A 26258-nucleotide genomic window follows, 5' to 3' on the forward strand; every position below is an offset into this window, starting at 1 on the left:
CGATCAAGGAGGGGCCGACAGAGGCTTCTGAAGTATTGGGTCAGGAATAGAGTACAGAGTGATTTTGATTTTTGTTCTTAAAGGAGTATAGATGTGATATGTACGATGTTGAAAGTGTGATGTATTTCATAATAAAATCTAATGTTTTTAAGGTTAAAACATTTTTTTTTACTAAAAAGTCACTCTGGCTGCCGTGGGAGCCTAGCATGGAGACCAGAGAGGCGCTCCTGTAATACCCCAAACAGTGCTGGTGGTGAGTAGTGGCTGGCTGTGTTCTGGAGGGTTTAACTGATGGGCTGGAAGCGGGTGGGGGATGGGGGAGGAAGGCCCAAATCAGAGTGACACAGAGGACTGTGACCTGAGCAACCTGGTGGTAGGGGTGGCATTCATTCACACAGAAAAGACAGGAGCCCTGGCTGGTGTGGCTCAGTGGTTGAATATCGTCCCATGCACCCAGAGGTCACAGGTTTGATTCTCGGTCAGGGCACATGCCTAGGTTTCGGCCTCCATCCCAGTGGGGGTGTGCAGCGGGCAGCCGATCAATAATTCTCTCTCATCATTGGTGTTTCTATCTCTCACTCCCTCTCCCTTCCTCTCTGAAATCAATAAAAATATCTTAAAGAAAAGACAGGAAAGGAATGGGTTTGGGTGGGGAAAAAAGCAAAAGCTCTGTTTGCGGCTGATTAAATGTGAGATGACCTTTAGACATCCACATGGAAATGGCAAGAGGAAACTGGACACAGATCTGAAGCTCATGGATGAGGCTAGAGCCGAAGGGATCCGTTTGAAAGTACAGTTTATTTTTAAAAACGACAGGACCAGATGAAATTATCTAGGGAGGGTCTGACACAGATAAGAGAAGGTGGCCCAGGAGAGAGCCCTGAGGCACTCCAATGTCTAGAAGTGGAGGCCAGAAGAGAGATAGGAAAGAAATGGCCCTGTTAAGCAGGGGGCAGAAACCAGCCCTGTACCTGGGAAACCAAGAGAAGAAAGTGTTTCAAGAATGAAGGAGAGCCCAGCCGGTGTGTCTCAGTGGTTAAGTGTCAACCCATGAACCAAGAGGTCACTGGTTTGATACTGGGTCAGGGCACATGCCTGAGTTGTGGCCTGATACCCAGTGGGGGGTGTGCAGGAGGCAGCCGGTGGACGCTGCTTCTCTCTCATCGGTGTTTCTGTCTCTTTATCCCTCTCCCTTACTCTCTAAAAATCAATTTAAAAAATATTTTTTTTTAAAAAAAAACAATGAAGGAGAAGTCACTGTGCCAAATTTTTCTTAAGAGGTAAGATGTGACTGAGAACCAACCATTCTGTGGCTAGATGGAAGTCAGCGGTGACCTTCACAATGGCTGACCCAGAGAAAGATGGGGTGAAAACTGGACAGGTGAGGAATGGCCAATAAGCAGACGAAAAGAGGCTCAACATCATTGGCTATCAGGGGAATACAAATCAAGACCACAATCAGATATCACTTCCCAACCACTAGGATGGCTATAATGAAAGATATTATATTAACAAGAGTTAGTGAAGAACGCCCATACGTTGCTGGTGGGATTGTAAAATGATGCAGCTACTTTGGCAAAGAGTCTGGCAGTTCCTCAAAAGGTTAAACATGGAACTATTATTACCATATGACTCAGCTAGAGAAAAGAAAACACATGTCCACACCCAAATTTGTACGCAAATGATTATAAGCCGCATTATTCCTGTTAGCTCCAAGGTGGAAACAACTCAAAGCTCCATCAACTGACGAACTAACAAAATGTTGTCCACCCATACAATGGAATCTTACTCAGCCAAAAAAAGGAATGACGGACTGACACACACCAACTACACCGTGAAGGAACCTTGGAAAACAGTGTGCTGAGTAAAAGCAGCCAGTCACAGAAGGCTGCATATGCTCTGATTCCATTTGTGTGCAATGTGCTGAAGAGGCAAATCTCTAAAGCAGATTAGTGGTTGCCTAGGGCTGGAGGGTTGGGGGAAATGGGGTGTGATTGCTAATATGTAGGGAGTTCCCTTCTAGGGTGATGAAATGTTCTAAAATTGTTTGTGGTGATGGTTGCATAACCATGTGAACAGACTAAAATCCACTGAACTGTACACCTGAAATGTGTACAGTATAATTCACATACTGTATGGTATGTGAATTATCTATAATAATAAAAGCATAATATGCTAATTAGACTGGGCAGCTGAATGTCCTTCCTGACAAAGCCTGGGCTGCAAGGGCCAAGCCCCTTGCAAAATTTCGTGCATCAGGTCTCTAGTCTATATATATAAAAGCCTGAGCAACTGAATGACCAGTTGACTGGTCGCTATGACCAACAGGGGACAGACACTCCATGCACAGGATCGGGCTCCCTCCTTACTGGATCGGGATGAAACCAGCTCTCTGACATCCCCCGAGGGGTCCCAGATTGCCAGAGGGCACAGGACAGGCTGAGGGACCCCACCAGTGCACAAATTCGTGCACCGGGCCTCTAGTATTTTAATAAAGATGTTACCAAAGAAAAGGGAATGGGATAAAGTGGAAAGGGTATTAAGTTGGGAGATATTACAGAATGTTTGGATCCTAGTGGGAGTGGCTTAGTAGAAGGAAACGTTCAAGCTGCAGGAAAAAGGTGAATTGAGAAGCAAAGTCCTTGGGGAACAAGAAGGGGTAGGAGCGAGCGCCTACATGGACAGGGTCTCCTCCCTGCGAAACAGGAAGCAAAGCAGAGCACGGAGCACAGTCCCAGGGAGTGATGCCTGGGTGGCAGACAATGAGAAGGTCTTTTTATTGTTGGGGTCGGAGACCTTCAGAGAGCCGCTGTGGAAGAGTCCTATAGGAGGGACGGGGAGTAATGAGGACAATTTAGCGGGTGGCAAGGCAATGCTGTGGTCTTCCAAAAGGTTTGTGGTCACACATTATGCAAGTCTGGGGAGACCATTTAACCATAAACGCTCCCCGAATGACCGGGCAAGCCTGAAACGCCAGACAGAGCACCAGAACTGGCGACCAGTATCCAAAAGGTCAGGGGCAGCGAAGGCTTTGAAGAATAGCTGATCTCCCTCCTCCAACAGCCTTCTGCCACTCAGGAGGTGCACGCCTAAGCAGATACGAGGAGCCAATGGAAGCTGACGGGGGCCATAGCCAGCTCTCGGGTAAAGGAGAGAAGAGGCAAGTGTAGGGGCTGAGTGCAAAGGCTGCCCCCAAAAGGGGAGGCTAGGGTGGCGTTAGAGCCCGTCTCCAGTCAGTTCCCAGGAGACAAACCATCAAACTAACCTGATGAAGCACAGGATACCACAGTCTCAGACGAGTGCAGCCGAACACAATCTTCTTGGCAGGCAGAGAAAAGAAATGTCAAAATTAGATGCAGAGGATGGCGGAAAGGAGGCTGCTTAAATCTGAAAGGGGTGGGGAGAAGGCAAAAAGCCAGCCTAAGATGCTGCTGATAAAGCCACCCTCTTTCCACCCGCTGACACCCAGCCCGCGGATGTGTCCCAGAGCCACAAGGAAAAGCATCAAAGCACAGATTATTACTCACGTCGCACGCTGCTTTATGAGTTTCTGAGCCCTTGGGGGCACAGCCTCTCATTCGGTATTCACAGAAGTCCGGACTGGCCGAACGAGGTCAAGCTGAACGAGGTCAGCCAGGCAGTAAGTGATGTCGCTTTGATGCCACTCCAGGCCTGACAGCTCCAAGGCCAGTGCTCCTCCCACAAGCATCTACTGCCTTTCAGAGTGGCTTTTCCCACTAACTGGGGTATAAGCATGGAAGGGTTCCCTGTGCCCCAGATCCCTACCAGCCTGGCAACTCCCTGCGTCCTGGGTGTGGCGATGGCAGAGAGCAGAAGGTGCCCTGGGGGAGGGGGCAGTGCCGGTCATTCCTTGAGGAAGGAACCGGACAGCCCTCCCTTAGACGCATCTCAAACCCATAAGGCCTGTCCTTCAAGGGGCTGAGAGCGGGTTGCTTCGCCTCCACAAGCTTGGATAAAGGAAGTCACCGCACAACATCCTGGCACCGGCCTCTGGCAGACCCTCATGGTCAACCTCTCTGTTTCCCAATTAAAGGTCCTTGGGCAGCCTCTGCCTCTTTTTATTTTTTTAATTTATTTCAGAGAGAGAGAGAGAGAAAAAGAGGAACATCAATGGTGAGAGAGAATCATTGACTGGCTGCCTCCTGCACCCCCCCCCCCCAACTGGGGATGGAGCCCGAGACCCAGGGCATGTGCCCTGACCAGGAATTGAACCGTGATCTCCTGGTTCATAGGTTGACGCTCAACCATTGAGCCACACTGGCCAGGCAGACTCTGCCTCTTGAGCCTCTGCCTTCCTGCCGGACACCTCGCCTTCATTTGACATCCAATCTGAGATCTCAGCTCTGGTACTGAAAGGGCGAGGACTACGCCCTCCACCTTGCCCCAGGGTAAGGGCTATGCCCTCCATCTTAACTTGGCCATGTGCTCAGCAAGCTTCTTCCCGGAAGATAGTCAAGGGAAGTGTACGCCATCACTATGCTCTCTCCACACAGAGTTTTCTCTCTCTCGGCCACTGGAGCTTACCGTTGCATCGGTGAGTGTGGCAGGGGAGCCAAACCTAGGTTTGAAATGAATGACTCTTTGCTTTTGCAAAGACTCGCTGGCTCCCTGTGGGTTCTTGGGAATCATGAAATCTGGGCACAACAGTACTTCTGATGCTGCCCAGAATTAGCAGCCAGGAAACCAGAAAGCAAGCGCTAACGTTTTTCAAACTTGTGATTGTCATTCTAGCTAACTTTCAATTAAGTCCTAGAGAAATAAGTCTTTATTGCAAGAGACTCAATGGTGTACCCTAAGAAACAGGCTGTAAGGGGAGGAATGCTGGGCTCTGAGGCATTAGTGGGAGCGCCCCAGGGGGAGAGTTGAGATGTGGGGGTCCCTGCTCTGTTCCACACTTGCCCCCTCAAGGAGTCCCAGAGTGTAGCCTGTCTGTCTTTTGGGGGAAAAGTCCAGGAATATCTATATTATAAAAGGCCAGTGGCCGTAACACCGGACCGCCAGAATGACCAAAGGACCAGTCACTAGGAAGTGGGAAGTGCATGGCGCACCTCTTGGTCCCTCCCCCACGGCCCACAGGCTCCGAACGCAGCAAGGCTGGCGGCCAGTGGGTGGGGAGGGCACGGTGAGGCGTGCGCAGGTGGGCAGGGCATGAGTGTTACGTGCTGAGCCTCTCGTGTTATACATAACTACACTAGGTCAGGAAGCAAAGTTCAGAAAAACAATGTTATCTTAAGAGCTAGGCAGATAAGGCCCCACAGAAATGTTTGGGGAGGGGGAAGTGGGGCAAAGGAATAGAAAGTCATTTAAAGAACAGAACCACCGTGATAAGGTCAGGGCGGCTCTTATTAAGTCTCTCTGTCCTGCTGACGAGTCTCTCGGCTCCAGACCATTCCTTACTTGGTTTTTATCCAATCTGAGACGTTTTCTTTTTAACACATGCATGTCATCCATTACACTTACTAGTATTATGTACTTGGACTTATGTTACTATCGTACTTGGTATTTTCTCTCCACTAATTTTACTTTAGTTTTGATTTTCTTGGCAATCCAACACTCTCCCCACTCCAAACACTTTTTTCCCCCTCCTGACTTGGAAATTATGTTCCTATTCTTTTAGTGGTTATCTCAACACATTGTACACCAATAGTTTTATTGCTAGTTTTACCCAGTGGCCAGATAAGTTCCTACTGAGCGAGTACAAAAAAATGTTTTACAAAGTATCAAACTTTAAAAAGGTACTAGCTTGCCGAAACCGGTTTGGCTCAGTGGATAGAGCGTCGGCCTGCGGACTGAAGGGTCCCAGGTTCGATTCCGGTCAAGGGCATGTACCTGGGTTGTGGGCACATCCCCAGTGGGAGATGTGCAGGAGGCAGCTGATCGATGTTTCTCTTTCATCGATGTTTCTAACTCTCTATCTCTCTCCCCTCCTCTCTGTAAAAAATCAATAAAATAAAAAAATTTAAAAAAAAAAAAAGGTACTAGCTTATAAGAACATGTAATAAGAAACGTCGAAATGCAATGGGTATTTAATTTTAAGGCGTGCCTTTAACATTGATGTAAAACACTGTGTAATATGAAAACACGAGAATGCTCATGATCCGCCCGCAATGTGTTAAATTGTCAGCATATTATACATTTTTTAAATGAAGACTACAGTTTTCAGCAGCACTAGTCTCTTCAACAAGGCAGAAACTTGGTGTGATTTCACAATGAAATTCCCTACTTTACTGTACCTTATTCTTCCTTGGTAATGTGTTCAACAAATTTAGTTTTCTTTTTTTTTTAATATATTTTATTGATTTTTTACAGAGAGTAAGGGAGAGGGATAGAGAGTTAGAAACATCGATGAGAGAGAAACATCGACCAGCTGCCTCCTGCACACTCCCCACTGGGGATGTGCCCGTAACCAAGGTACATGCCCTGGGACCTTTCAGTCCGCAGGCCGACGCTTATCCACTGAGCCAAACCGGTTTCGGCTTAGTTTTCATTTTTAAAGTATATATATATTTTTATTGATTTCAGAGAGGAAGGGAGAGGGAGAGAGAGATAGAAACATCAATGATGAGAGAGAATCATTGATTGGCTGCCTCCTGCACACCTCCTACTGGAGATCAAGCTGGAAACCGGGCCATGTGCCCCTGACCGGAATCGAACCCAGGACCCTTCAGTCCACAGGCCGACGCTCTATCCACTGAGCCAAACCAGCTAGGGCTAGTTTTCATTTTTTATAAATTAAAAAACAAATCAGACGCTAGACTTTTGTTTGTGTTTTGTCATTTGTGGCAGACGCTGTTGGTTGCCTACCAGCAGCCACTCCCCCATCTTTCCTGCCAACAGAATCCTGACTTTGTTCAGACAGTGAAGAAACCCGTCCTAGGAGATGAGGCAAGCCTCATCGAAGCCAACCACAGTAAGCCTCTTCCCTTTTACCAGGAATTGCTCTGAGGATGGACCAGCTCAGGCATGAGACATACAGAGATGTCTGCTGGGGCCTTCTTAGAAAGATTCTTCTTCCAGAAAAGGAGGCACACTAGATAGCTTCCTTCTTTTAAAAAAAATAAAATAAATAAAAATTTTTATTTTATTTTACTAGAGGCCCAGTGCACGAATCCCCTGGCCTGCAGGATTGGGCCAAAACCAGCTCTCTAACATTGCCTTAGGGGTCCCGAATTGTGAGAGGGTGCAGGCCAGGCTGAGGGACCCCACCAGTGCACAGTTGAGCTGGGGAGGGATGCGGGAGGTTGGCCAGTTGGGGAGGGACCGCAAGAGGGCTCCAGGGCATGTCTGGCCCATCTGGCTCAGTCTCAATTGGCCAGACCCCAGCAGCAAGCTAACCTACTAGTTTGAGCATCTGTCCCCTGGTGGTCAGTGCACGTCATAGCGAGCGGTTGAGTGGCCTTAGCATATCATGAACATATTACGCTTTGATTGGTTGAATAGACAACTGGACACTTAGCATATTAGGCTTTTATTATATAGGATTTTTTTGTTTTAATCCTCACCTGAGGATATTTTCCCATTGATTTTTAGGGAGAGTGGGAGAGAGAGGGAAAGACAGAGAGAAACATCAATGTGAGAGAAACACATTGATTGGTTGCCTCCTGCATGCGCCCCAACCAGGGCCTGGGCTGGGGAGCAGCCTGCAACCAAGATACGTGCCCCTGACCAGAATCAAACCCAGGACCTTTCAGTCCACAGGCCGATTCTCTATCCACTCAGCCAAACTGGCTAGGGTGACAGTTTCCTTTCTTCTAGCATCTCCCTGCTTGGAGTGCAGTCGGGTGATGATATGATGCCTGGAGCTGCAGCAGCCATCCCACAGCCATGAGGAGAGAGGGACATCTTACACTCTGAGGACAGCAGAGCAGAACGATGGAATGATTCGGGGTCCTTCATGTCAATAATGGACCACTGCCCCAGCCCTGGAGCTTCCTACCACCACACTTCTCATCATAAGCTGATTAAATATTTTTTAGCATTTAAATCACTGTGGGTTATTCTATTACATGTAGCAGAAAGCATCCTGATATACTATCTATAGTTAATTAAATTTTCCAATGTAATACCAGTTTCTATGCTGTGTTGGTGCAAGCAACCTGTTCCTTCTCCAATTTGCTTTTCTTCTTACTGACGTATACCTTTAGTTCTTTTAGCAAGGGTTTGTGGGTGATAAAGCTGTCTTTATATGTCCAGAAATGTATTTACCTCATTCTTGAATGATAACTGGGTATAGAATTCTAGCTTCCCTATGATACTCCTCTGTCATCTTTGGGCATCTAGTGTCAAGCCTAATTGTGAGCTGGTTGAATTCTTTTTTTCCTCTCGTAGTTTTTTTTTTAAATATATTTTATTGATTTTTTACAGAGAGGAAGGGAGAGAGATAGAGAGTTAGAAACATCGATGAGAGAGAAACATCGATCAGCTGCCTCCTGCACACTCCCCACTGGGGATGTGCCCGTAACCCAGGTACATGCCCTTGACCGGAATCGAACCTGGGACCCTTCAGTCCGCAGGCCGACGCTCTATCCACTGAGCCAAACCGGTTTCGGCCTCTCGTAGTTTTTAATATTTTCTCTTTATTCTTATCTGCAGTTTCACTGTTATGTCTAGGTATCTATTCTGTGTGGCATTCATCTTGTTTGTTCAATTCTGGAATTCTCAGCCATTATCTCTTCAAATATTATTTATTTTCCATGGTCTTTAAAAAAAAATTTTTTTAATTGATTTCAGAGAGGCAGGAAGAGGGAGAGATAGAAACATCAATAGACTGGCTGCCTTCTGCAGACTCCCCCCTGGAGATCGAGCCCACAACCCAGGCATGTGCCCTGACCAAGAATCGAACCAAGACCACCTGGTTCATAGGCATACGCTAGCCCCTGAACGACACTGGCCAGGCATATTTTCCATGTTCTTGCCACACATCTGGAATGCCTAGTAGACACATGTTGAAGCCTGTCAATCTATCCTCTGTGCCTATGCTGCATTCTAAACCAATTCCTCAGTATTTGCTTCCAATTCATGTATTTTCTGTTCTAGCTATTCTTTCAAATTCAGATGACACTATTTTTCACTGCTAGAGATTTTTATTTAAAATTTTTATGTTCATGTATTCTTGTTTCCTTTTTCTTTCATAATTTCCCTTTCTCTAATGGATTCCCTATCTCTTTGAGGGTCCAAGACCTAACTTATATTAAAGACTTTTCTGATTACTCTTATTTTCATTTCTTCTTGGGTAAATTTTTCTTTGGAACTTCAGTGTATAAGCTTATCTTTTCTCTTATATTTTATTTTCCTCTCCCCATCTAGAGGTTCATACCTTTGCTTCCCCAGGTCTTTGGGTCTCCCAATCTAGAGTCAAATCTTGTAGCAGCAGCTCAGTTGGGTCCAGGCTGTGAAGTTCTGTCTCCCAAGGTAAACATCTTTATAAGAAGCCATAACCCCAGGGAAGGGTTGGAAGCAACTTTTTTCAGCCAATTTTCCCAGGCCCTGGGTTCAGGCAGGGAACTAGCTCAGATTCCACGCTCCATATGCAGCACTTACAGCTCTGCTACCCCAGATTTCCGGCTGCTTCTGCCTGCTTGCAGCTTCTCCCTGCTCTCTCCTTGGTGTTGCTGTCCCATTTCTCCTCAGAGAAGTTTATCATTTTGTGTGTGGGGAGGTGGGGGAGTGCATGACTATGTTTTTAGAATCTTATCTTTTTATGTATGACTGCTCTGTGTTTAGAGTATAAATTTACAGTGCCATCTTGACTGGATGAGTTGGATTACTCTATCTGTACTGCGGAATGAGGGATCCCGGCCAATACTATCTCCTGGGGAGGCATATCAAACCATCTTTAATGAGATTCACAGAACTCCAGCCAGCACGCTGAAGGAAGCAGACTTAGATAGCCTGGGGTAAGCTGATCAAAAGTCCCAATTAAAACTGCTCTCCCACGCCCACCCCTCTCTTCATTCCAGTGCTGAGTGGGCGGGGGCAGGGGTGGGCAGAGAGGCAAACAGGATTTTTCAGATGCGGTCTGACCAGACCTTCCGTGGGGAAGGCCATCCCAGCCTTCAGCCCCTCTTCCACGCCACCCACTTGACCACTTTCACAGACTTGTACCTGGCCAGGGAAAATGCATCCTGGCCATATGGACACCCTTGGTGAAAGGCCCATCTGATTCTCTTCAAGTCCCCAACCTGCCCTGCCCAGCCTTTAGTTTCCATTGTATCAGAAGAGCAGTGGAATGGGGAGCCAAATTCTCGTCCAGGCTGTCAGCAGGCCACAAGCCATTTTCTTCCCAGGCCAAGATTCTTTAACTATTAGAAAAAGGCAATCCTGCCTCCACCCTCTTCCTCTCTGAGGATCTGTTTGCTCCTGCTGACCTCCACTTGGACTTCCACGTCTCTGCCATCTACTTTCTGGACTCAGTCCTTCCTTGTCTCTTTGAGCAGCTGAGGCTCCTGAAGGTTCTGCCTTCAGCCCTTTGATTTTTGCGTCTCTACTCTACACCATCCCCTTCCAAACCTCAGAGCTGCCCTTCTACTCTGGGTTCTAGACCTACATTCTCAACTGCCTCTTTAGTATGCCCATAGGGTGCCTCAGACTTAAACGCATCATCTTCTGTATTCAAAAGCATACGAGATGGGGTGTCCTTATTCATGGGACCAAGCTCAGGCTCCTTAACACATACATCCAGAGATCCCCAAATCAGGACACCCTCCTAAGCCTCATCTCTCACAATACCCTACCCTCTAGGGGTTATGAACTAGTTTGGACCATGGGCACAATCTGGCCCATATATATGATGATCCTACACAGAACCTAAAAATACATGTCACTCCTTCACTGAGTACAGAGATCATGTTATTTTTAATGCACCATTTCTGCCCGGCCAGCATGGCTCAGTGGTTGAGTGTTGACCTATGAACCAGGAGGTCACGATTCCATTTCCAGTCAGGGCACATGCCCGGGTTTCGGGCTCGATCCCCAGTGTGGGGTGTGTAGGAGGCAGCCAATGATTCTCTCTCATCATTGATGTTTCTATCTCTCTTTCCCTCTCCCTTCCTCTCTGAAATCAATTAAAAAATATATTTTTTAAAAAGAGCCCTAGCTGGTTTGGCTCAGTGGATAGAGCATCAGCCTGCAGACTGAAGGGTCCCAGGTTCCATTCCAGTCAAGGGCACATGCCTGGGTTGTAGGCTCAATCCCCAGTAGGGGGTGTGCAGGAGGCAGCCAATCAATGATTCTCTCTCAACATTGATGTTCTATCTCTCTCTCTCCTCCCTTCCTCTCTGAAATCAATAAAAATATATTTTAAAAAATAAATAAACAAAATAAAAAATAAAGAATTCACCATTCCTTATCAGAAGAAATATGGTAATGAAAAAAAATGCTTTGAAGCCACTTCTATAAATCGTTACGTAAGGATGCAGATGAAAGTGATCATTACATTTTGCCCCCACTCTTCCAGCTCTGACATTCTGGAAGTGAAAGCTTTCTCTAACTTCTCATGGACTGCCAAGAAACACGAGGCCTCAGGTGTAAATTGATTTAACTAAGCCAGTGGTTCTCAACCTTCTGGCCCTTTAAATACAGTGCCTCATGTTGTGACCCAACGATAAAATTATTTTCGTTGCTACTTCATAACTGTAATGTTGCTACTGTTATGAATCGTAATGTAAATATCTGATATGCAGGATGGTCTTAGGCGACCCCTGTGAAAGGGTCGTTCGACCGCCAAAGGGGTGGCGACCCACAGGTTGAGAACCGCTGAACTAAGCCGAGGCAATGGGAAAGGTGTGTGTGCAAAAGTGATGGCAGATGTCTGGACCGTGGGAATGGCTGAAGTGCCCCCTCTTAATTTTCTGTCAGCAGAGCCACCAGGGCCGCTGACATGGACCTCTCTCTGGATACTCCCCTAAGCACTGCAAGCTACTGGCTGCGCCCTCCCTCGTTAGGACTTGTCAGATCTCACACCTGTTCACCCCGCTCAAAGCCCCTTTCCAGTCAAGCCACCCAAAAGAAGAAAGCAACTAGAAAAACCTGGATTCCCATTTTGGCACTGCCACTTGCCAGCTATTAGCCATTTAACAGCTCTGATCTGTGTCCTTATCTGTACAATGGGAATATCACCCATCTCAGAGGCATAAAGCTCCCAGCTCAGTGCCTATGCTCCAGGTTAAGGACCACAGTTTTGTTAGCCCCGAGCCCCAGCTTGGGCAACCCTTCTGGCTGGAGTCCCATGATCTTGGATAGGCATCACGGGTTCCTCAGCACCCACAGCCCCCCTCCAGCCTCCCCCAGGCCAGCACCACCAGGGTCTGGCTCCAGAGCCTCCTTCCTGGCTAAACCACAGGCTCTGCCTCCTCCGGGCCCCAGTGGCAAGCAGCAGCTCCCAGGGAGGTGGTGGACAGCACAGACCTGAGGCCTCAGCACCAGCCCCGCCCCGGCTGACCCTTACCCCCAGGCTGCACGGAGGAGTGCCGTGTCCGTCCTGTGGCAGAGCTTGAGGGCCACAGAGCCTGTCACCTCTCCCACAGCTGTTGCTTCCCCAGAATACACAGAACAGAGGCCTGCCCGGAGCTGGTTCCAAACCAGCTCGCCAAGGTCATTCCCATGGTGGCTCTCCAGCCACAGTTTGGCAGCAAGATTCTAGAAAAGACAAAGTTAATAAGGGGTTTCTCCACAGGGTTGAGGGCCTCAGACATTGAGACGCAGGAGACAGGTGGAAGGCCCTGAAGGTAGGAGACTGGGAAACAAATCTAAATTTGTTGTTAATCCTCACTGAGGGAATTTTTTCCATTGATTTTTAAAAATATATATATATTTTATTGATTTTTTTTTACAGAGGGGAAGGGAGAGCGATAGAGAAACACTGATCAGCTGCCTTCTGCACAATCCCCACGGAGGATGTGCCTGCAACCAAAGTACATGCCCTTGACCGGAATAGAACCTGGGACCCTTCGGTCCACAGACCGACGCTCTATCCACTGAGCCAAACTGGTTAGGGCTTTTCCATTGATTTTAGAGAGAGTGGAAGGGAAGGGGAGAGAGAGAGAGAGAGAGAGAGAGAGAGAGAGAAAAATCAATGTGAGAGAAACACATCAATTGATTGCCTCTCATATGTGCCCCGACCAAGACACACGCCCTTGACCGCAATCGAACCCGAGACCCTTCAGTCCTCAGGCTGATGCTCTAACCACTGAACAAAACTGGCCATGGCGAAACAAATCTACATTTCTTTGGGGACTTTTAAAGGAAGTAGGGAGTGGGATGAATAAATGGTGGCCCAGGGCAAGCCAGGGGGGAGTCCGGAGAGCTGGGGGTTCAGACCTTATTGCCCACCTCTGCCTCCCAGGGTCAGGAAGCAAAGATGCTCATAGTCAGCTCTGATCCTTTAACGGTAAGTTCAGAGCACCAGGCAGCTGGGCTATTCATCGCCTTTACCGTTGACATCTCATGCTATAGGTGTCCAATGAAGAGCCGCAGAGAAGCTGCTCTGCCCTCCTTCTCCTCTGCGCTTACCTGGGTGTCTGGGCTATGACTGGAATCTCAAGAGAAGAGCAGGGGATGGGTTCATTCAACAAATATGCACTGCCACCCAGCAGGGGCAGACGGAACGGGAAGAACCCAGCCCTCTCCCTCCCGGGACAGCTGCGTCCCTGCCCTTAGCACAACCCTCCTTTCTGGGGCCTTGAAGCTCCTGCTCTGTCAAGAAGCAGAGCAACGGGGCTGGGGCTCCTCTGCTTTGAGAGCTCTCCCAGCGCCCCCAGCCTGCCCACCACCCAGGGCTCCCCTAGGAGGACTGCCCTGCCTAGGATATCAGGGGGCGATTAGCCTCAAAGACGGGCATCTCAGGTCCCAACTGTGGGCCTTGCCTTCTAAAGAGTTGGGAGCCGGTGACGTGATTCCATGGCCTATCCTGGAGGCCTTCATGGGGGACACAGCCAGACAGAGCACTAGCGAAGGGCAGAGCCGAGGGCTTCGGGATTAATCCTCAACTTACAGCCCCCCTTGGGGAAAAGGACCATGGTCCCCGACAAACTCACTCTTATCAAAGGAACTCTCCTTGCTCTTCTCAGAGAAGAGTCAGTCCACAGGTTAATCCAATCCTTCTCAAGCATGGTTCCCCCAAACACACACACACACACCCCTTCCCCTGGGGTGGGAGGCCCAGGGTGGTCTAAGAGCAGGTTTAGAAGAATCATTGCATTCCTTCACTCTCTTTGGAAAGGGACTGAAAGAGGAGTAAGTGGTTTCTCCAGGTAACCTTCAGCCTTCTCCCCACCGTGAGCACCCACATGGCAGGGAAGCAGCCGGTGAGAACATGGCCCACCACCCCAGACAGCTCCCTGGAACACGCAGGGCAAAGGCACTGAGAAGAGAGCTCCAGGGGCTGGAGGCAAAGGGCAAATGCTCTCCTCAAGGAGCTGTGACACATGCAAGATGGCAGAGAAGGGCAGGACTTTCCCCTCCTAACTCCCAACCAGCCCTCTGCCTCCCAACCCTTGGAGAATTCCTAATCTGATCGCTCCTGCCCTCGCCTGGGGGAGAGGAACAGGACTGGTGTTTTTCCTCTCTCGTCCTTCCCAGGTCTGGACCACGGCAGGAGGCTCTGGACTGGGCTCCCCCTCCCTCCACCTGTGAGCACTGGAAGTCTGGCCACCCCGAAGAAGGCTACGGCCTGCTAGATCCCAGCAGAGGCTGATGGAGAAGGCTGAGCTGGGACACATACACTCCCACCAATGCACACCTAGGGAAGGGAGAAGCTATGCTTCTAGATTACAGGCCACAGTCTCTGTGACTCAAATTCTAGCCAGACCTTAGCCCAGGCCCAGAGGGGAAGGACTCAACTTAAAACTCTAGTATCTGCCCTAGCTGGTTTGGCTCAGCAGATAGAGCATCAGACTGTGGACCGAAGGGTCTCAGGTTCGATTCCGGTCAAGGGCACATGCTTGGGTGTGGGCTTGATCCCCAGTTGGGGATGTGCAGGAGGCAGCCAATCAATGATTCTCTCTCATCATTGATGTTTCTCTCTCTCTCTCCCTCTCCCTTCCTCTCTGAAATCAATAAAAATATATTTAAAAAAATAAAAATAAAATAAAATAAAACAAAAAGAAGTGGTTCCTGCTTTAAAAAACAAAGAAACTGCCCTGGCCGGTTTGGCTCAGTGGATGGAGCGTCGGCCTGCGGACTGAAGGGTCCCGGGTTCGATTCCGGTCAAGGGCATGTGCCTTGGTTGCGGGTGAATCCCCAGTGGGGGGCGTGCAGGAGGCGGCTGATCGATGTTTCTCTTTCATCGATGTTTCTAGCTCTCTATCCCTCTCCCTTCCTCTCTGTAAAAAATCAGTAAAATATATTTTTTAAAAAACAACCAAAAAACCCCCAAAGAAACTAGTATCTATTCTCACACCCTCTTGGGAAGGTCGGATAGGGAGAGAATGCCAGGGGAGAGGTCATAACCCAACCCCCAGGACTGCGAGAAAGGGGCCCAGGAAGCAGGGTGACTGATGGCTTCAGGAACGCTGCCAGACTGGGGTCTGTGCAGTCACTGCAGATGCACAACCCAACAGAATTCTAAGGCAAAGCAGCAGCAGACCCCCCAGCGCTTCCCAGGTGGCATATACTAGGCTGGGCTGGGCCCAAAGCTCCGACACACAGGACACACTCCAGCCCTGAGAATGCTGACAGAGCTGCTGGGACCTGAGGGTCCAGAAGTGCCCTCCCTCAGAGGGCAGCAGCCCTGGTTCTGGGACCCTCCTCTCTCCCGGCTTGGCAAGGGCCAGTGCCAGTGCCTCACTGGCAGGTGTAGGTGAGAACAAGGCTGGCTGATCAGCCCAGTGATGCCCCACACCTCTTCCACTGCGCTGGTAAGACCTCTGGCTGAAACTTTTCAGTCTTCATGGCCCAGCCAGGCCACTCAGGTGGAATGTCTGCCAGAGCCTCTGGGACCAGGCAGTACCCTGAGAGTGACAGCCTGGGCTGCAGGCTGGAGGCCTCCACTGCACAGGGCAAAGTTCTCTGTGGGGCCCCAACCTTCTTAGCAGGGTAGGGACCATGGGCTGTAACTGATGACAACCTCCCTTTTTCTATTCCCACCCCACCCCCCACCCCCACACTTCCTTGTGAGGCGGTGGCTCTTCTGATTTTGTGTGTGGTTTCACCTGAACATTTGGTATGACATGGGAGCATTGTGGGCGCTGGCAGGGAGCGATTTGGAGTGTGGGGGCCTGTCTGGCTCCTGGACACTCACACGCTAGAGAGGACGCAGAGGCGGACTGCAGGTTGGAAACTCCGTTTTGTGGTCAGGTTCTTATCTACATCCTTCATCAACACTAGGTACAAAGTGTTCTTTCTGTTTTTTTTAAAAACACACCGCGCGATCTTTCCCCCAACGCATCCCCAAGCTTCCACCAACCAGGCCAACTTATTAGTTTCTATTGTTGTAGCCGGTGAGAGGAAGGAGCCAGGTGGGGAGACGGGTACAGTTCCTGCCAAGATCAGATGTTGTAGGACCACCAGTCCTTCTATGGCATCTTGTGGGCTAAGCTGGGGCCTGAGCACTGTGTCAAGAGATGAGTCCTGCCCTGACCAGTTTGGCTCAGTGGATAGAGCGTCCGCCTGCGGACTCAAGGGTCCCAGGTTCGATTCCGGTCAAGGGCGTGTACCTTGGTTGCGGGCACATCCCCAGTAGGGGGTGTGCAGGAGGCAGCTGATCGATGTTTCTCTCTCGTCGATGTTTCTGACTATCTCTCTCCCTTCCTCTCTGTAAGAAATCAATAAAATATATTTTTAAAAAATTAAAAAAAAAAAAAGAGATGGGTCCTAACAGACAACAGGGTGGTGAAGGCTTGGGGTGGGGGCAGGGGCGGGTTAAAAGGGGTCGATGGGGAAGAGAAGGGGACATATGTAATACTTTCAACAATAAAGATTTTAAAAAGTAAAGAGATGGGTCCTAGTACAAGGATGACTTAGAATAAGATGGCACGCCTAAAAGGTACCGTCATGTGGGTGCCAATCCCCTATGCTGCCTAGGTAAGGGTCCATGCCCTCTACAACCAATGAACCCTGAGTAAAGAGGAGGGAGGGACAGACGGTTGACCAGAAGGTGGGCCAGCTGTCTAGAGAGGATTCATGGTGTATGTGTCGTAGGGGGTGCCTGAGACAGGAGACAGGTGAGAGACTCTACATGCAGAGGGATGCTGGCCCTAAAGGTAGTAAGTATCTCCAGTGGGCAGAGAGCCCTGGGAACAAACGAGTAGCCTGTAATTCGTGAGCCAGACTCTTCTTTATCCTTCATCCGCTCTCTTTCTTTTCTTCTCCTTTTATATTCAGTCTTGTCTTTTGGAAAGGTCAGCCTGTGGTCGCTATGCTAATGGCACCCGAAGGTGTCTGCATCCCTGCTTGGACCAGGACATTTCGTCAAGGAAGCCAGGTGGCCTCTCTCCCCCCAGGAGTGGAGGTAGAGAGACACGAAGTAAAAAGATAGAGGGGCTCAGAATCAGGCCGTGGCTCGGCTGCTGTGTCCTCCGGATGTCACCTTTCCTGGTGCTGAGTAACTTCTGGTTCCAACGCCTGCCCTGTGCCCCCACTTTTCCTTGTGTCACTAACATCCGTCTCCAGGAGGCAGAAAGCAGGTGGCTGGTGAACTGGAGAGCGCAGCTGCCAGGCGGGGTCATGCCCAACACACACCTGCTTTCATTTCTCCCTTGTTCTGGCTGAGCAATCTTCCTCTTCATTGAGGAGCTGATCCTGTGCCAGGACTGATTCCGGCAGGGCCCCTGGGAGGAACAAATATCCCCAAGGCTGCTGGGTAATCCACTTCACCACCTCTGGAGAGTGGCAGTAACAGCTGCTACGAGTAGCACAGAGAGCCTTCCCCTTGCACTGCCTGTGACCCTCACCCCCAGGGAGAGGGGAGCGAGAGAGTGTGGGGTATGTGTGGGGGGCAGGGGGTGGGGGAGGAAGGGGGAGAAAGACTCTTCCCAGTCCTCTCCTCAAGGAGTGACTCATCCTCCCGGAGCTGGCCTAAATTACATGCTCCCTGCTAAGATGATAGCGACATGACATGCATTATGGTCGTCAACTTTGGGGGAACAGGGAGGGGAGAAATACACAGACCAGGGACCATTATGATGGTCCCCAGGGAGTGGTCTCTGTTGTTCGGTTTTATTATGTATCTTGGGGTCACACGGGGATGGCCAAGGCGATGGTGCTTGTTGGAGACTGGGGCTGTGCAGGGGAGACCTGGGATTGTGAAGAGGTGGGGCCAGGGCCTGCTTTCAAGCCCATGGCCTTCCTGGTGAAACTGGGGCATCCCCACCCCAATATGTGCCTATGAGTTAACATTTTACAGTGAACCCTGGACTAAGCTCAGAGGACCTCAATTCCAGGACTGGCCCTGCTGTTCGACAGTGTCGCAACGTACCTTTGGGCAAATCATACCTCTCTGGGCCTCAGGCACTCCATCTGTACAATGAGCATGAAAATGCCTGCCCTACTTATCTCACAGTCCCTGCCAAGATGAAAGAAGCCATGGCTGTAAGCTGTACCACACTATGTGTCCCAGGGCCACTGAGTTGCAGCCTCACAGAGGGGGCAGGGGGCAGGCACCAGAGCAGACACTAGCTAAGCCTCAGGGAACAGGGGGCTCTGGCCCAGGCTGGGTAATCACTTAGAACACAGCCCCAGACAGAAACAGGCAGAGCAGGGGACCTCTGGGAACCAAGCAGGAGGGGCAGACAGAGCACACTGGTCAGTCCGGGCTGGCAGACAGTTCAGGAGAGAAGAGCCAGCTGTCAGCAAATATCTGAAGGGCAGGAAGAAAGATGCCTGAGGAGACGGTGAGAATGAAAAAGGAATTCAGTCCCAAACTTGGCAGAGCCCTACCTCACTCCCTGGGCACTGAGGAGCTGGTGAGAACTGCCTACAAGCTCCCAGGACCTCCAGCATCTTGTTTCTCTGTAACTCAGCTCCTCAGCTCGCCCGAAGCCCCTCACAGGGTCAGCCTTCCCTTTCTGGCCCAGAGGCCCAGGGGAGTGACCCACCCAGTGTGACTCAGGAAGCATGTGTCAGATTGAGGTCTCCTCTTGCTAGTTGGAGGCTCGAAGCCCAGAGCTCTTTCTACAAAACCCCATTCATTCCTGGCTCTGCCAAGTTCGGTCAAATATCTGGACGCTTACAAATTAGAGGTGATGGAAACTGAGGCCAAAATCATGCTGTTTATCTGTCCCTGAAACTGGTACCACTGTCCTGGGCATTCTCTTCCAAGGGAGAAGACAAAGGGAGGGGCATAACTCTCCCCAACGGGAAACACTCCAACATAATCCAGACAGCACAGCAGCCCTGGAGCTACGTTCTTATCCAGACCCCAGCTGGAAACAACACAGAGGAGGGAAGCATTCAAGAAGCCAAGATGACAAGGGAGACGGACAGGGGGCGGAGGCAGCACCGGGCGGAGGCCAGCCAGAGCGGGGCCTATGCCTCCTCTGCTTACTGGGACAGGTTAAGCGACGGGAGGGTCTCCCTCATCTCAGACCGACCCCTGCATAACACCAACCACCACCATGCAGGGGGCCCTGGGCCACCACAAAGGAAGTGACCATTTGCCATAACCTGCCTATGTCAACTCTGTCCTGAAATCCAGGGGATGACAGTGGGGGTGCCTCAAGGGCCCCTCCCTAAAAGATGCCACTTCATTCTGGAGGGAGCCCCCAGCCTGCACGTCAGATGACCTGGGTTCTGCTCTCAGTTCTTCTATCTGCTGGTTTGAGAATATCAGGCAAATTTCTCAACCGCCACTTCCTGATCTGTAAGTGGAATGACTCAATGAGTCTAAGTTCCAATACCCATTCTAGCATTTAGTTTTCAACAAGGTAAATTAATACATGGCAACAAATCCTGATTAGTGGTGTTTCTGAAATGTAAGTCAGGCCAGGCATTACTGAAAGGTCTCCAAGGGCCCTGGTGCACACCTCGCAAATAACGCCTTTAGGTTGGATGTCACCCCATTTCCCTTTGGGGAACCATCTCTGAACCATGAAACCCCAGGCCTGGCCAATCCGAGCGCCCGAAGTTAGGCATGGGCCCCAATTCCAAGTGAACCCATGACTCCTGTGGGAACCCTGACAAGGGATGCTGAGAGGACGGAGGCTGGCACTGCTGGCAGGCACCTTCCACCACGGGGGAAAGGAGGGACACGCCACAGAGAAGGGCAGGGTGAGATGGATGTTGTTTGAGCCCCTCATCCTCCCTGCATGTGGCCAGCAATATTCTCGGGTATGAGTCAACAGGTTCCCTTTTATCAAAGGGCACACCGAGTGAGAAGTCCAACTGATACAATGTTGGATACATCATAACCATTTCCCATTTCATTTAAAAGAATTTTTAGAAGCCACTTAAGACAGTCCTGCTTGCTATCTGAGGCAGAAGGGCTGCCCTGAACTACTCCCTAAAAACCCCCGTCCTTGATAGGTTAACCCAGCTGGGAGGCCCACGAGCCCACAGGAACAGAAGTGGTTCTGGGGTTCCCGGCCGTGGCTGAGTTCTGGCCAGGACCCAAGACCTTCTCCAGCCAGGGACTCTGCCCAGGTGGTGAGGGAAGCTCTGAATGCACATCCTTCCTGGGTGGCCTGGGGTCCGCACTGCCCACCAACAGAGCCCTCCAACCACAGGCATGACTCCACAGGGGAGGGTGCCATGTCTTCTGCTGCCTGGGCAGGGCCGGAACCAGCTGAAGTGGCCAGGGAAGGGACAATGACCCGGGACATGGAACGCAATGGAAAGTCATGATCCTGGGTGCCATTCCATCTGGCAGTGGCTTTTTGGGGAACCCTTTCCAAACATATTTCTCAACCTGGTAAGAGTAGCGCCTGGCTTTTCAAATGATGCCCGACACTCCCCTGACCTCCAGACTCATCTATCCCACTCATTTCTGAATGCTGCCCCCAGATGACATACCTTAGAGACACCCCAAAATATCTCCAACTCAACCTGCTCCAAACCAAACTCATGCATGCTCTAAGCCCACCTAAACCCAGTCCTCTTTCTATATTCCCGGTTTCTGGGATAGGGACATCATTCATGCAAACCTGAAACATGGGAATCATCTACATCCCCTCCTTCCTCCGGCCTCCCTCAGGCAACCTATTACAAAGTCCACCTGATTTTTTTTTTTAAATATATCTTATTGATTTTTTACAGAGAGGAAGGGAGAGGGATAGAGAGTTAGAAACATCGATGAGAGAGAGAGACATCAATCAGCTGCCTCCTGCACACCTCCCACTGGGGATGTGCCCGCAACCAAGGTACATGCCCTTGACTGGAATCGAACCTGGGACCCTTGAGTCCGCAGGCTGATGCTCTATCCACTGAGCCAAACCAGTTAGGGCTGATTTTTTAAAATATATTTTTACTGATTTCAGAGAGGAAGGGAGAGGGAGAGAGAGAGAGAGAGAGAGATAGAAACATCAATGATGAGAGAGAATTATTGATCGACTGCCTCCTGCATGCCCCCTACTGGGGATCGAGCCCGAAACCCAGGCATGTGCCCTTGGCTGGAATCGAACCCAGAATTCTTCCGTCCGCAGGCCAACGCTCTATCCACTGAGCCAAACCAACTAGGGCTCCACCTGATTTTCACCACCTACATCACTTCTCTTTCTACTTCTCTCCACGTCTACCACCATCATATTATCCAAGGAACTGTCACCCTTCACCGACAGTAGCCCCGGATCTACTAAAGAGACCCCTCCAATTCACTCTCGAGAGAGAGGCCAAAGTGACCACACAAATCCCATCAGATCCCCACCCCCACTCCTTCCAGCAAAACAGCGGATCTCCCAATACTCTGGGGCAAAGGTGGGGCTCCTTCAAAGCCTTCTGGCTGGCTGAGCAGCAGGGTGACCCTGGGACCAAAATGGACCAGACAGGCGTGGGAGTCCTGGCCCCACCCTAAGTGGCTTCCCACCCTGAGGTCCGGCTCATAATTGGCTCAGTCTCACCAGAACTGACCCTCCCCCAGGGCAGACCTCATCTGACCACAGATGGGAAGGGCGCTGGCCGGCAGTCAGGGGAAACCCAGCTGGGCTGACGCCAGGGCTCGTGCACTTCAGGAAGGAGAGGGGATAGAGCAAGAGCAGCACCACAAAAGACCATCAGTGTCCGGGGCCGCCAGAGAAGGCAGATGTCAGGAGGATAACACTCAAGGAGCCTATCTCTTCCCTCTTATCAGACTGACCCAGGGCAGCCTGTGGAGAATAAACAGTCATTAACAACCCCTGCCACACTTTCTGCCAGCACAATCCTGTGTGCCCAGCCCAGCTCAGGGCCGAAAGCCTGGGCCTTTCCTCCCTGCCAGGGCGAGTCTTCGAGCCCATCTCTGGACCCAACCACCCTATCTTGCCTCCCCTTCTTGGGCAGTGATCCAAGAAATCATATACTCTGCCCAAATGAGCCTCCTCAAGGTCCCCAGTCATCCCCTGCCTTTCAGTTCAGGCATTTGCATCCTGGTATGTGCTGCCTTTACGTCACACCTTCCTTCTCCATCGCCACCTTCCTTCTCCACCTTCCTTTTCCGTCACCACCCTCCTCCTCCGTGAAACCCTACCCTGCCCCCTTCCAGGCTCTGTTCTCAACTCAGCCCACTTGCCCTGTGTCTGTGCTGATGACCGGGGTCCTCCGTGATCAGCTTTGGCTTTGGGGAAAACCTGGCTAGAGCAGAACCCAGGGCATAAGGGGGTGAGGGCATTGGGAGCATAAAAAAATGGGTACCCTATAAACAGTCACCCCACGGCCTAATGGGTAGCCAGTGTAGGAAGGGAGGAATGCGATAAGAAACCAGATGGGTTTTTCTGCCTGAACCCACACAGAGTCAGAGCAAGGGCTGAGGGACGAGGACAATGGGAGGCCCGGGGACCATTCCCTCGGCTGCAGGAGCCCACGTGCTCCAGAGGGACAGCAGAGCAGGCTGGCTGCTGTCAGTGCTTCCGAGCAGGTTAGGAGAAAGGTCAAACTGAGTTCCCCGGATGTCGGCGCCTCACTGTGGAATCCTGTGCCCCCTGCACCACCTTCCCTCTCAGATTATGGTGTCCCTCTGCCAAGTCTACCAGATGGTTTGAGAGGGAATCCCTGAGCAGGTCTTCAAATTCTGTTTTCACAGATGAGGACTCTGAGGCCCAGAGAAGGGCAGTGACTCGCCTGGGTCACACAGCACCCACCCCTTGTGGGTAGCTGTATGCATCTAACCAGACTGGGCCCTGGACCATTGAGGGGACACCTGAGCAAACAAGCTGCTTCCCTTTTGAAGGGCCAAACAGCCCTACCCTGAGGCTCTCGGGCCCTCGGCCAACGCTGGCCTCACCTGGGCCTCACTGCCTGCCAACAGAGGACCTGCTGGCTTCTCTCCGTTTTGCACAGGATGAATAGCAGGGCAGGCCCACAGATCTGGTCCAGGATGGGCAGGAATTGCTAGGATGGGCAACCTGAGTGAAAGAAGACACCCTCTAAATTACATCAGCCGGCAGCCGAAGGACTTGTGTGCACGCACATAAGCATAACCAACGGACGCAAGACACTGGGGAGATGGGGTGAGGGCATGTGCCGGCGGGTAGGGGAGGCCGGGGGAAGGTCAATGGGGGAAGAAAAAGGAGACATATGTACTACTATTTGTAATACTTTAAACAGTAAAATAAAATTTAAAAAAATAAAATACATCAGCCGGGTTTGAAGGGAGAAGAGGTGTCTTCTGTGTTAAGTACAGGAAATGCCACTTGAGAGATCGGAGCTCACATTCGTCCTGTAAGTTTGCCTAGGGTCAAGCATGAACCGCCTTTCAGGCACTGAGGGAAGTCCTTCATCAACCAGCTGCCACTCTGGTCTTAGGCGAAACCTCCTTCATATTAACTGTTTACCCTGCTCCCCATTTCACAGCACCTTCCTACCTATGGAAGTGCCCATGTTAGATCCCCAACACCAAAAAGGCCTGAAGGGGGTCCTCATTCTTCTCCTCACCCCCTTTAGGCTTTCCTGTCTCCCCTCCCTGTGGTCCGGGGGATCGCCTCCTGAGCTATGCTGGAATCCTCAGGAACCAGCCAGTCGCTGAAAAGGCACTGGTCCAGAGAAATACCAACCACTCAGGGACAGGATGGAACAGAGAGAAGGCCGATCCCCTGGAAACTCCCTCCTGGCCTGGCATCCCCAGATGCACACACCTCCCCACAGAGCCCAACAGAAACAGGGAACCAGGAGGGGCTCAGAGGCTCTCCCCTCTCCCGCCTGGTCTCCTCAGCCTCATTCCCTTTGGCGGCCGAGACTTTCATATCCTCCTGCCTCTGGTTCCAGTTCACCATCAGTGCGAAATGACTGGCATTTGTTCTGTAACTAAACTTGAGTGGCAATGAGAATGGTGGGGAACTTGACTCACAGGGAGGGGAGAACCAAATTTCTACTCAAGTCCCTTTCAAGCCTCCAGGAACCCTGCAGAGGAAGGAGGGAGGGAGTGGGGGTGGATGAGGAGAGGAAAACTGGAGGTGCGGCAGGAGCCGCAGGGGCGATCCCCACTCCACCCCCAATTCCCTCACCTGTGCCTCTTCCTGTAATCACCCCTCGGCTTCCCCTCTTCGCTCCCCCTCCAAATTCCCTGTAGCCACACAAATAAATAACTTGTTGATTTTTCCTCACCAGAGCAGCTCCCTCTGGACCAATTAGCTATTTGCATTTGTGGCTGATTTTCTTCCTTAGTGGCTGCAGATCCGCTCAGGCTGGGGGGTAGTTGCCTGCCCGCGGTGCTCGGACTTTACAGCCGAAGGACTCCTTAGACAGAGAGGGTACAGCAGGGGGAGGACCGCTCCCTGGGGTCCCTGGGTCTTGCTCTGACACCACAGGGTCCCCTGCCTTCTCCTGAGCCCTGCAATGTGGCCCTTTTGAGAGCAGTTACAGTCCACACCAGAACTATTTCAACATCCCGTACCAAAACTATGTGTTTTGTTTTAATACTGCTATTAAACAAATAAAAATGTAGCACTGATAGCAACATAAAGAAAAGTTATACATTTGTCTCCATTTCCCTTTATTGCAAATGGTGGTAGTATGCACTGCCTTCAGAGATGGCAACACATCAGGTATACTGAGTGCCAACAGCTGGAATGGAAGGGAACAGTCCTTACCCCGGGAAGATGGCCTTTCCTCTGAGCATCTGCGGGGATCAATGACCCTTCAGCACGGCTCCCCCCTGCTCCCACCCTGGAGAGGACCCTGTGCCCTTCCTCCCACTCCTGAAGGAGGAAACTTCTCCAGTTCTCAGCTGAAAAGCTGACCCAGCAAAGCGGGGCAGGGGTCTCCATGGCGCGGACGCCCAGAGCGCGCGGGGTGGGGGTTAGGCACGAAGTAGTGGACTATCCAGCGGGACCGGGGCTCGCCGCGCCTCCAGGGCTGGGGCTGGGGGCGCCACCGGGGAGCGGAACAGTCGCGCCCGGGGGACTGGGAGCGGCTGCATGTGCCAGAGCAGAAGGCGGGGCTGGGGATCGAGGCCAAGGCGAACGGACCCGCGCCCGCACGGGGGAGCCCAGCCCCCTGACCTGGGGGAAGTTGCCGGGGTGGACCCGGCCGGTCTGGGGCCGCTGGGCCGAGCCCGCTGCCCACGCACGGAGGGCTCGGAGCAGCCAGGGGCCCGGGGCGCACCGCATCCCGCCCGCCCTCATGCCTCCCGCACACCTCACTCAGCGCCGGGCGCCGCGGGCCACGCTCGCCGCTCCTGCCACCGCCTCCACCCGTGCAGAAAGCCGCCGCCGCCGCCGACGTCCGGACCCGTTAGCTCCGCCGCTCCCTGGTTCCCCCGCAGCGGGCCGGTCCCGCCCTGGCCGGCCCTGCCCCACCCGAGCGAGCTGCCGCCGCCTCAGCCCAGCCCCTCCCCCCACCCGGCCCGGCTGGAAGGGAAGGGGGGGGAACGGGGCGGCTGCCCCCTCCCCATTCACATCCTCTGGGCTCGCCCCTCCCTCCTCCTGCCGCGCGCGCGCGGGCATGCTGGGAGGTGGAGTCCAGCTGCTGCTGAGTCCATAGGGGTGCCCCGCATTCAGGACTACGACTCCCCCAAAACAGCGCGCCTGCGCCCTAGGGATTGTGGGCTTTGTAGTTCGACCGGGGCTCCGGGGGTCTGCCGCTCATTAGGGGGTGGGGGATGGGAAATCCCCGTTCCCAGGAGACCGGGCTCCCAGTGTCGGATGTGGGGTATGAGGTGCCCCGGGGCCCGGGTTGCA

The 26258-nt window shown here is 51.5% G+C and overlaps 1 protein-coding gene across 3 annotated transcripts in view; it reads right to left on the reverse strand.

Moving 5' to 3' along the window:
• The window catches only part of ST3GAL2 (ST3 beta-galactoside alpha-2,3-sialyltransferase 2), a 42683-nt gene extending 16785 nt beyond the window's left edge, over nucleotides 1–25898 (reverse strand). Inside the window, exons 1-2 of one of the 3 annotated variants that reach the window (XM_036345952.1) lie at nucleotides 25717–25898; nucleotides 3266–3316 (exon numbers count right to left, since the gene is read on the reverse strand). The gene's annotated coding sequence lies outside the window, so the exon portion shown is untranslated. Of the gene's footprint in view, nucleotides 1–3265; nucleotides 3317–3527; nucleotides 4085–25716 lie in introns of those variants that run through there. The other 2 variants (XM_036345951.1, XM_036345949.1) reach the window with 2 other exon arrangements.
• Nucleotides 25899–26258: the final 360 nt, after the last annotated feature.

Source organism: Myotis myotis, unplaced genomic scaffold (genome assembly GCF_014108235.1).
Source record: "Myotis myotis isolate mMyoMyo1 unplaced genomic scaffold, mMyoMyo1.p scaffold_m19_p_19, whole genome shotgun sequence".
Classification (NCBI taxonomy): Eukaryota; Metazoa; Chordata; class Mammalia; order Chiroptera; family Vespertilionidae; genus Myotis; species Myotis myotis.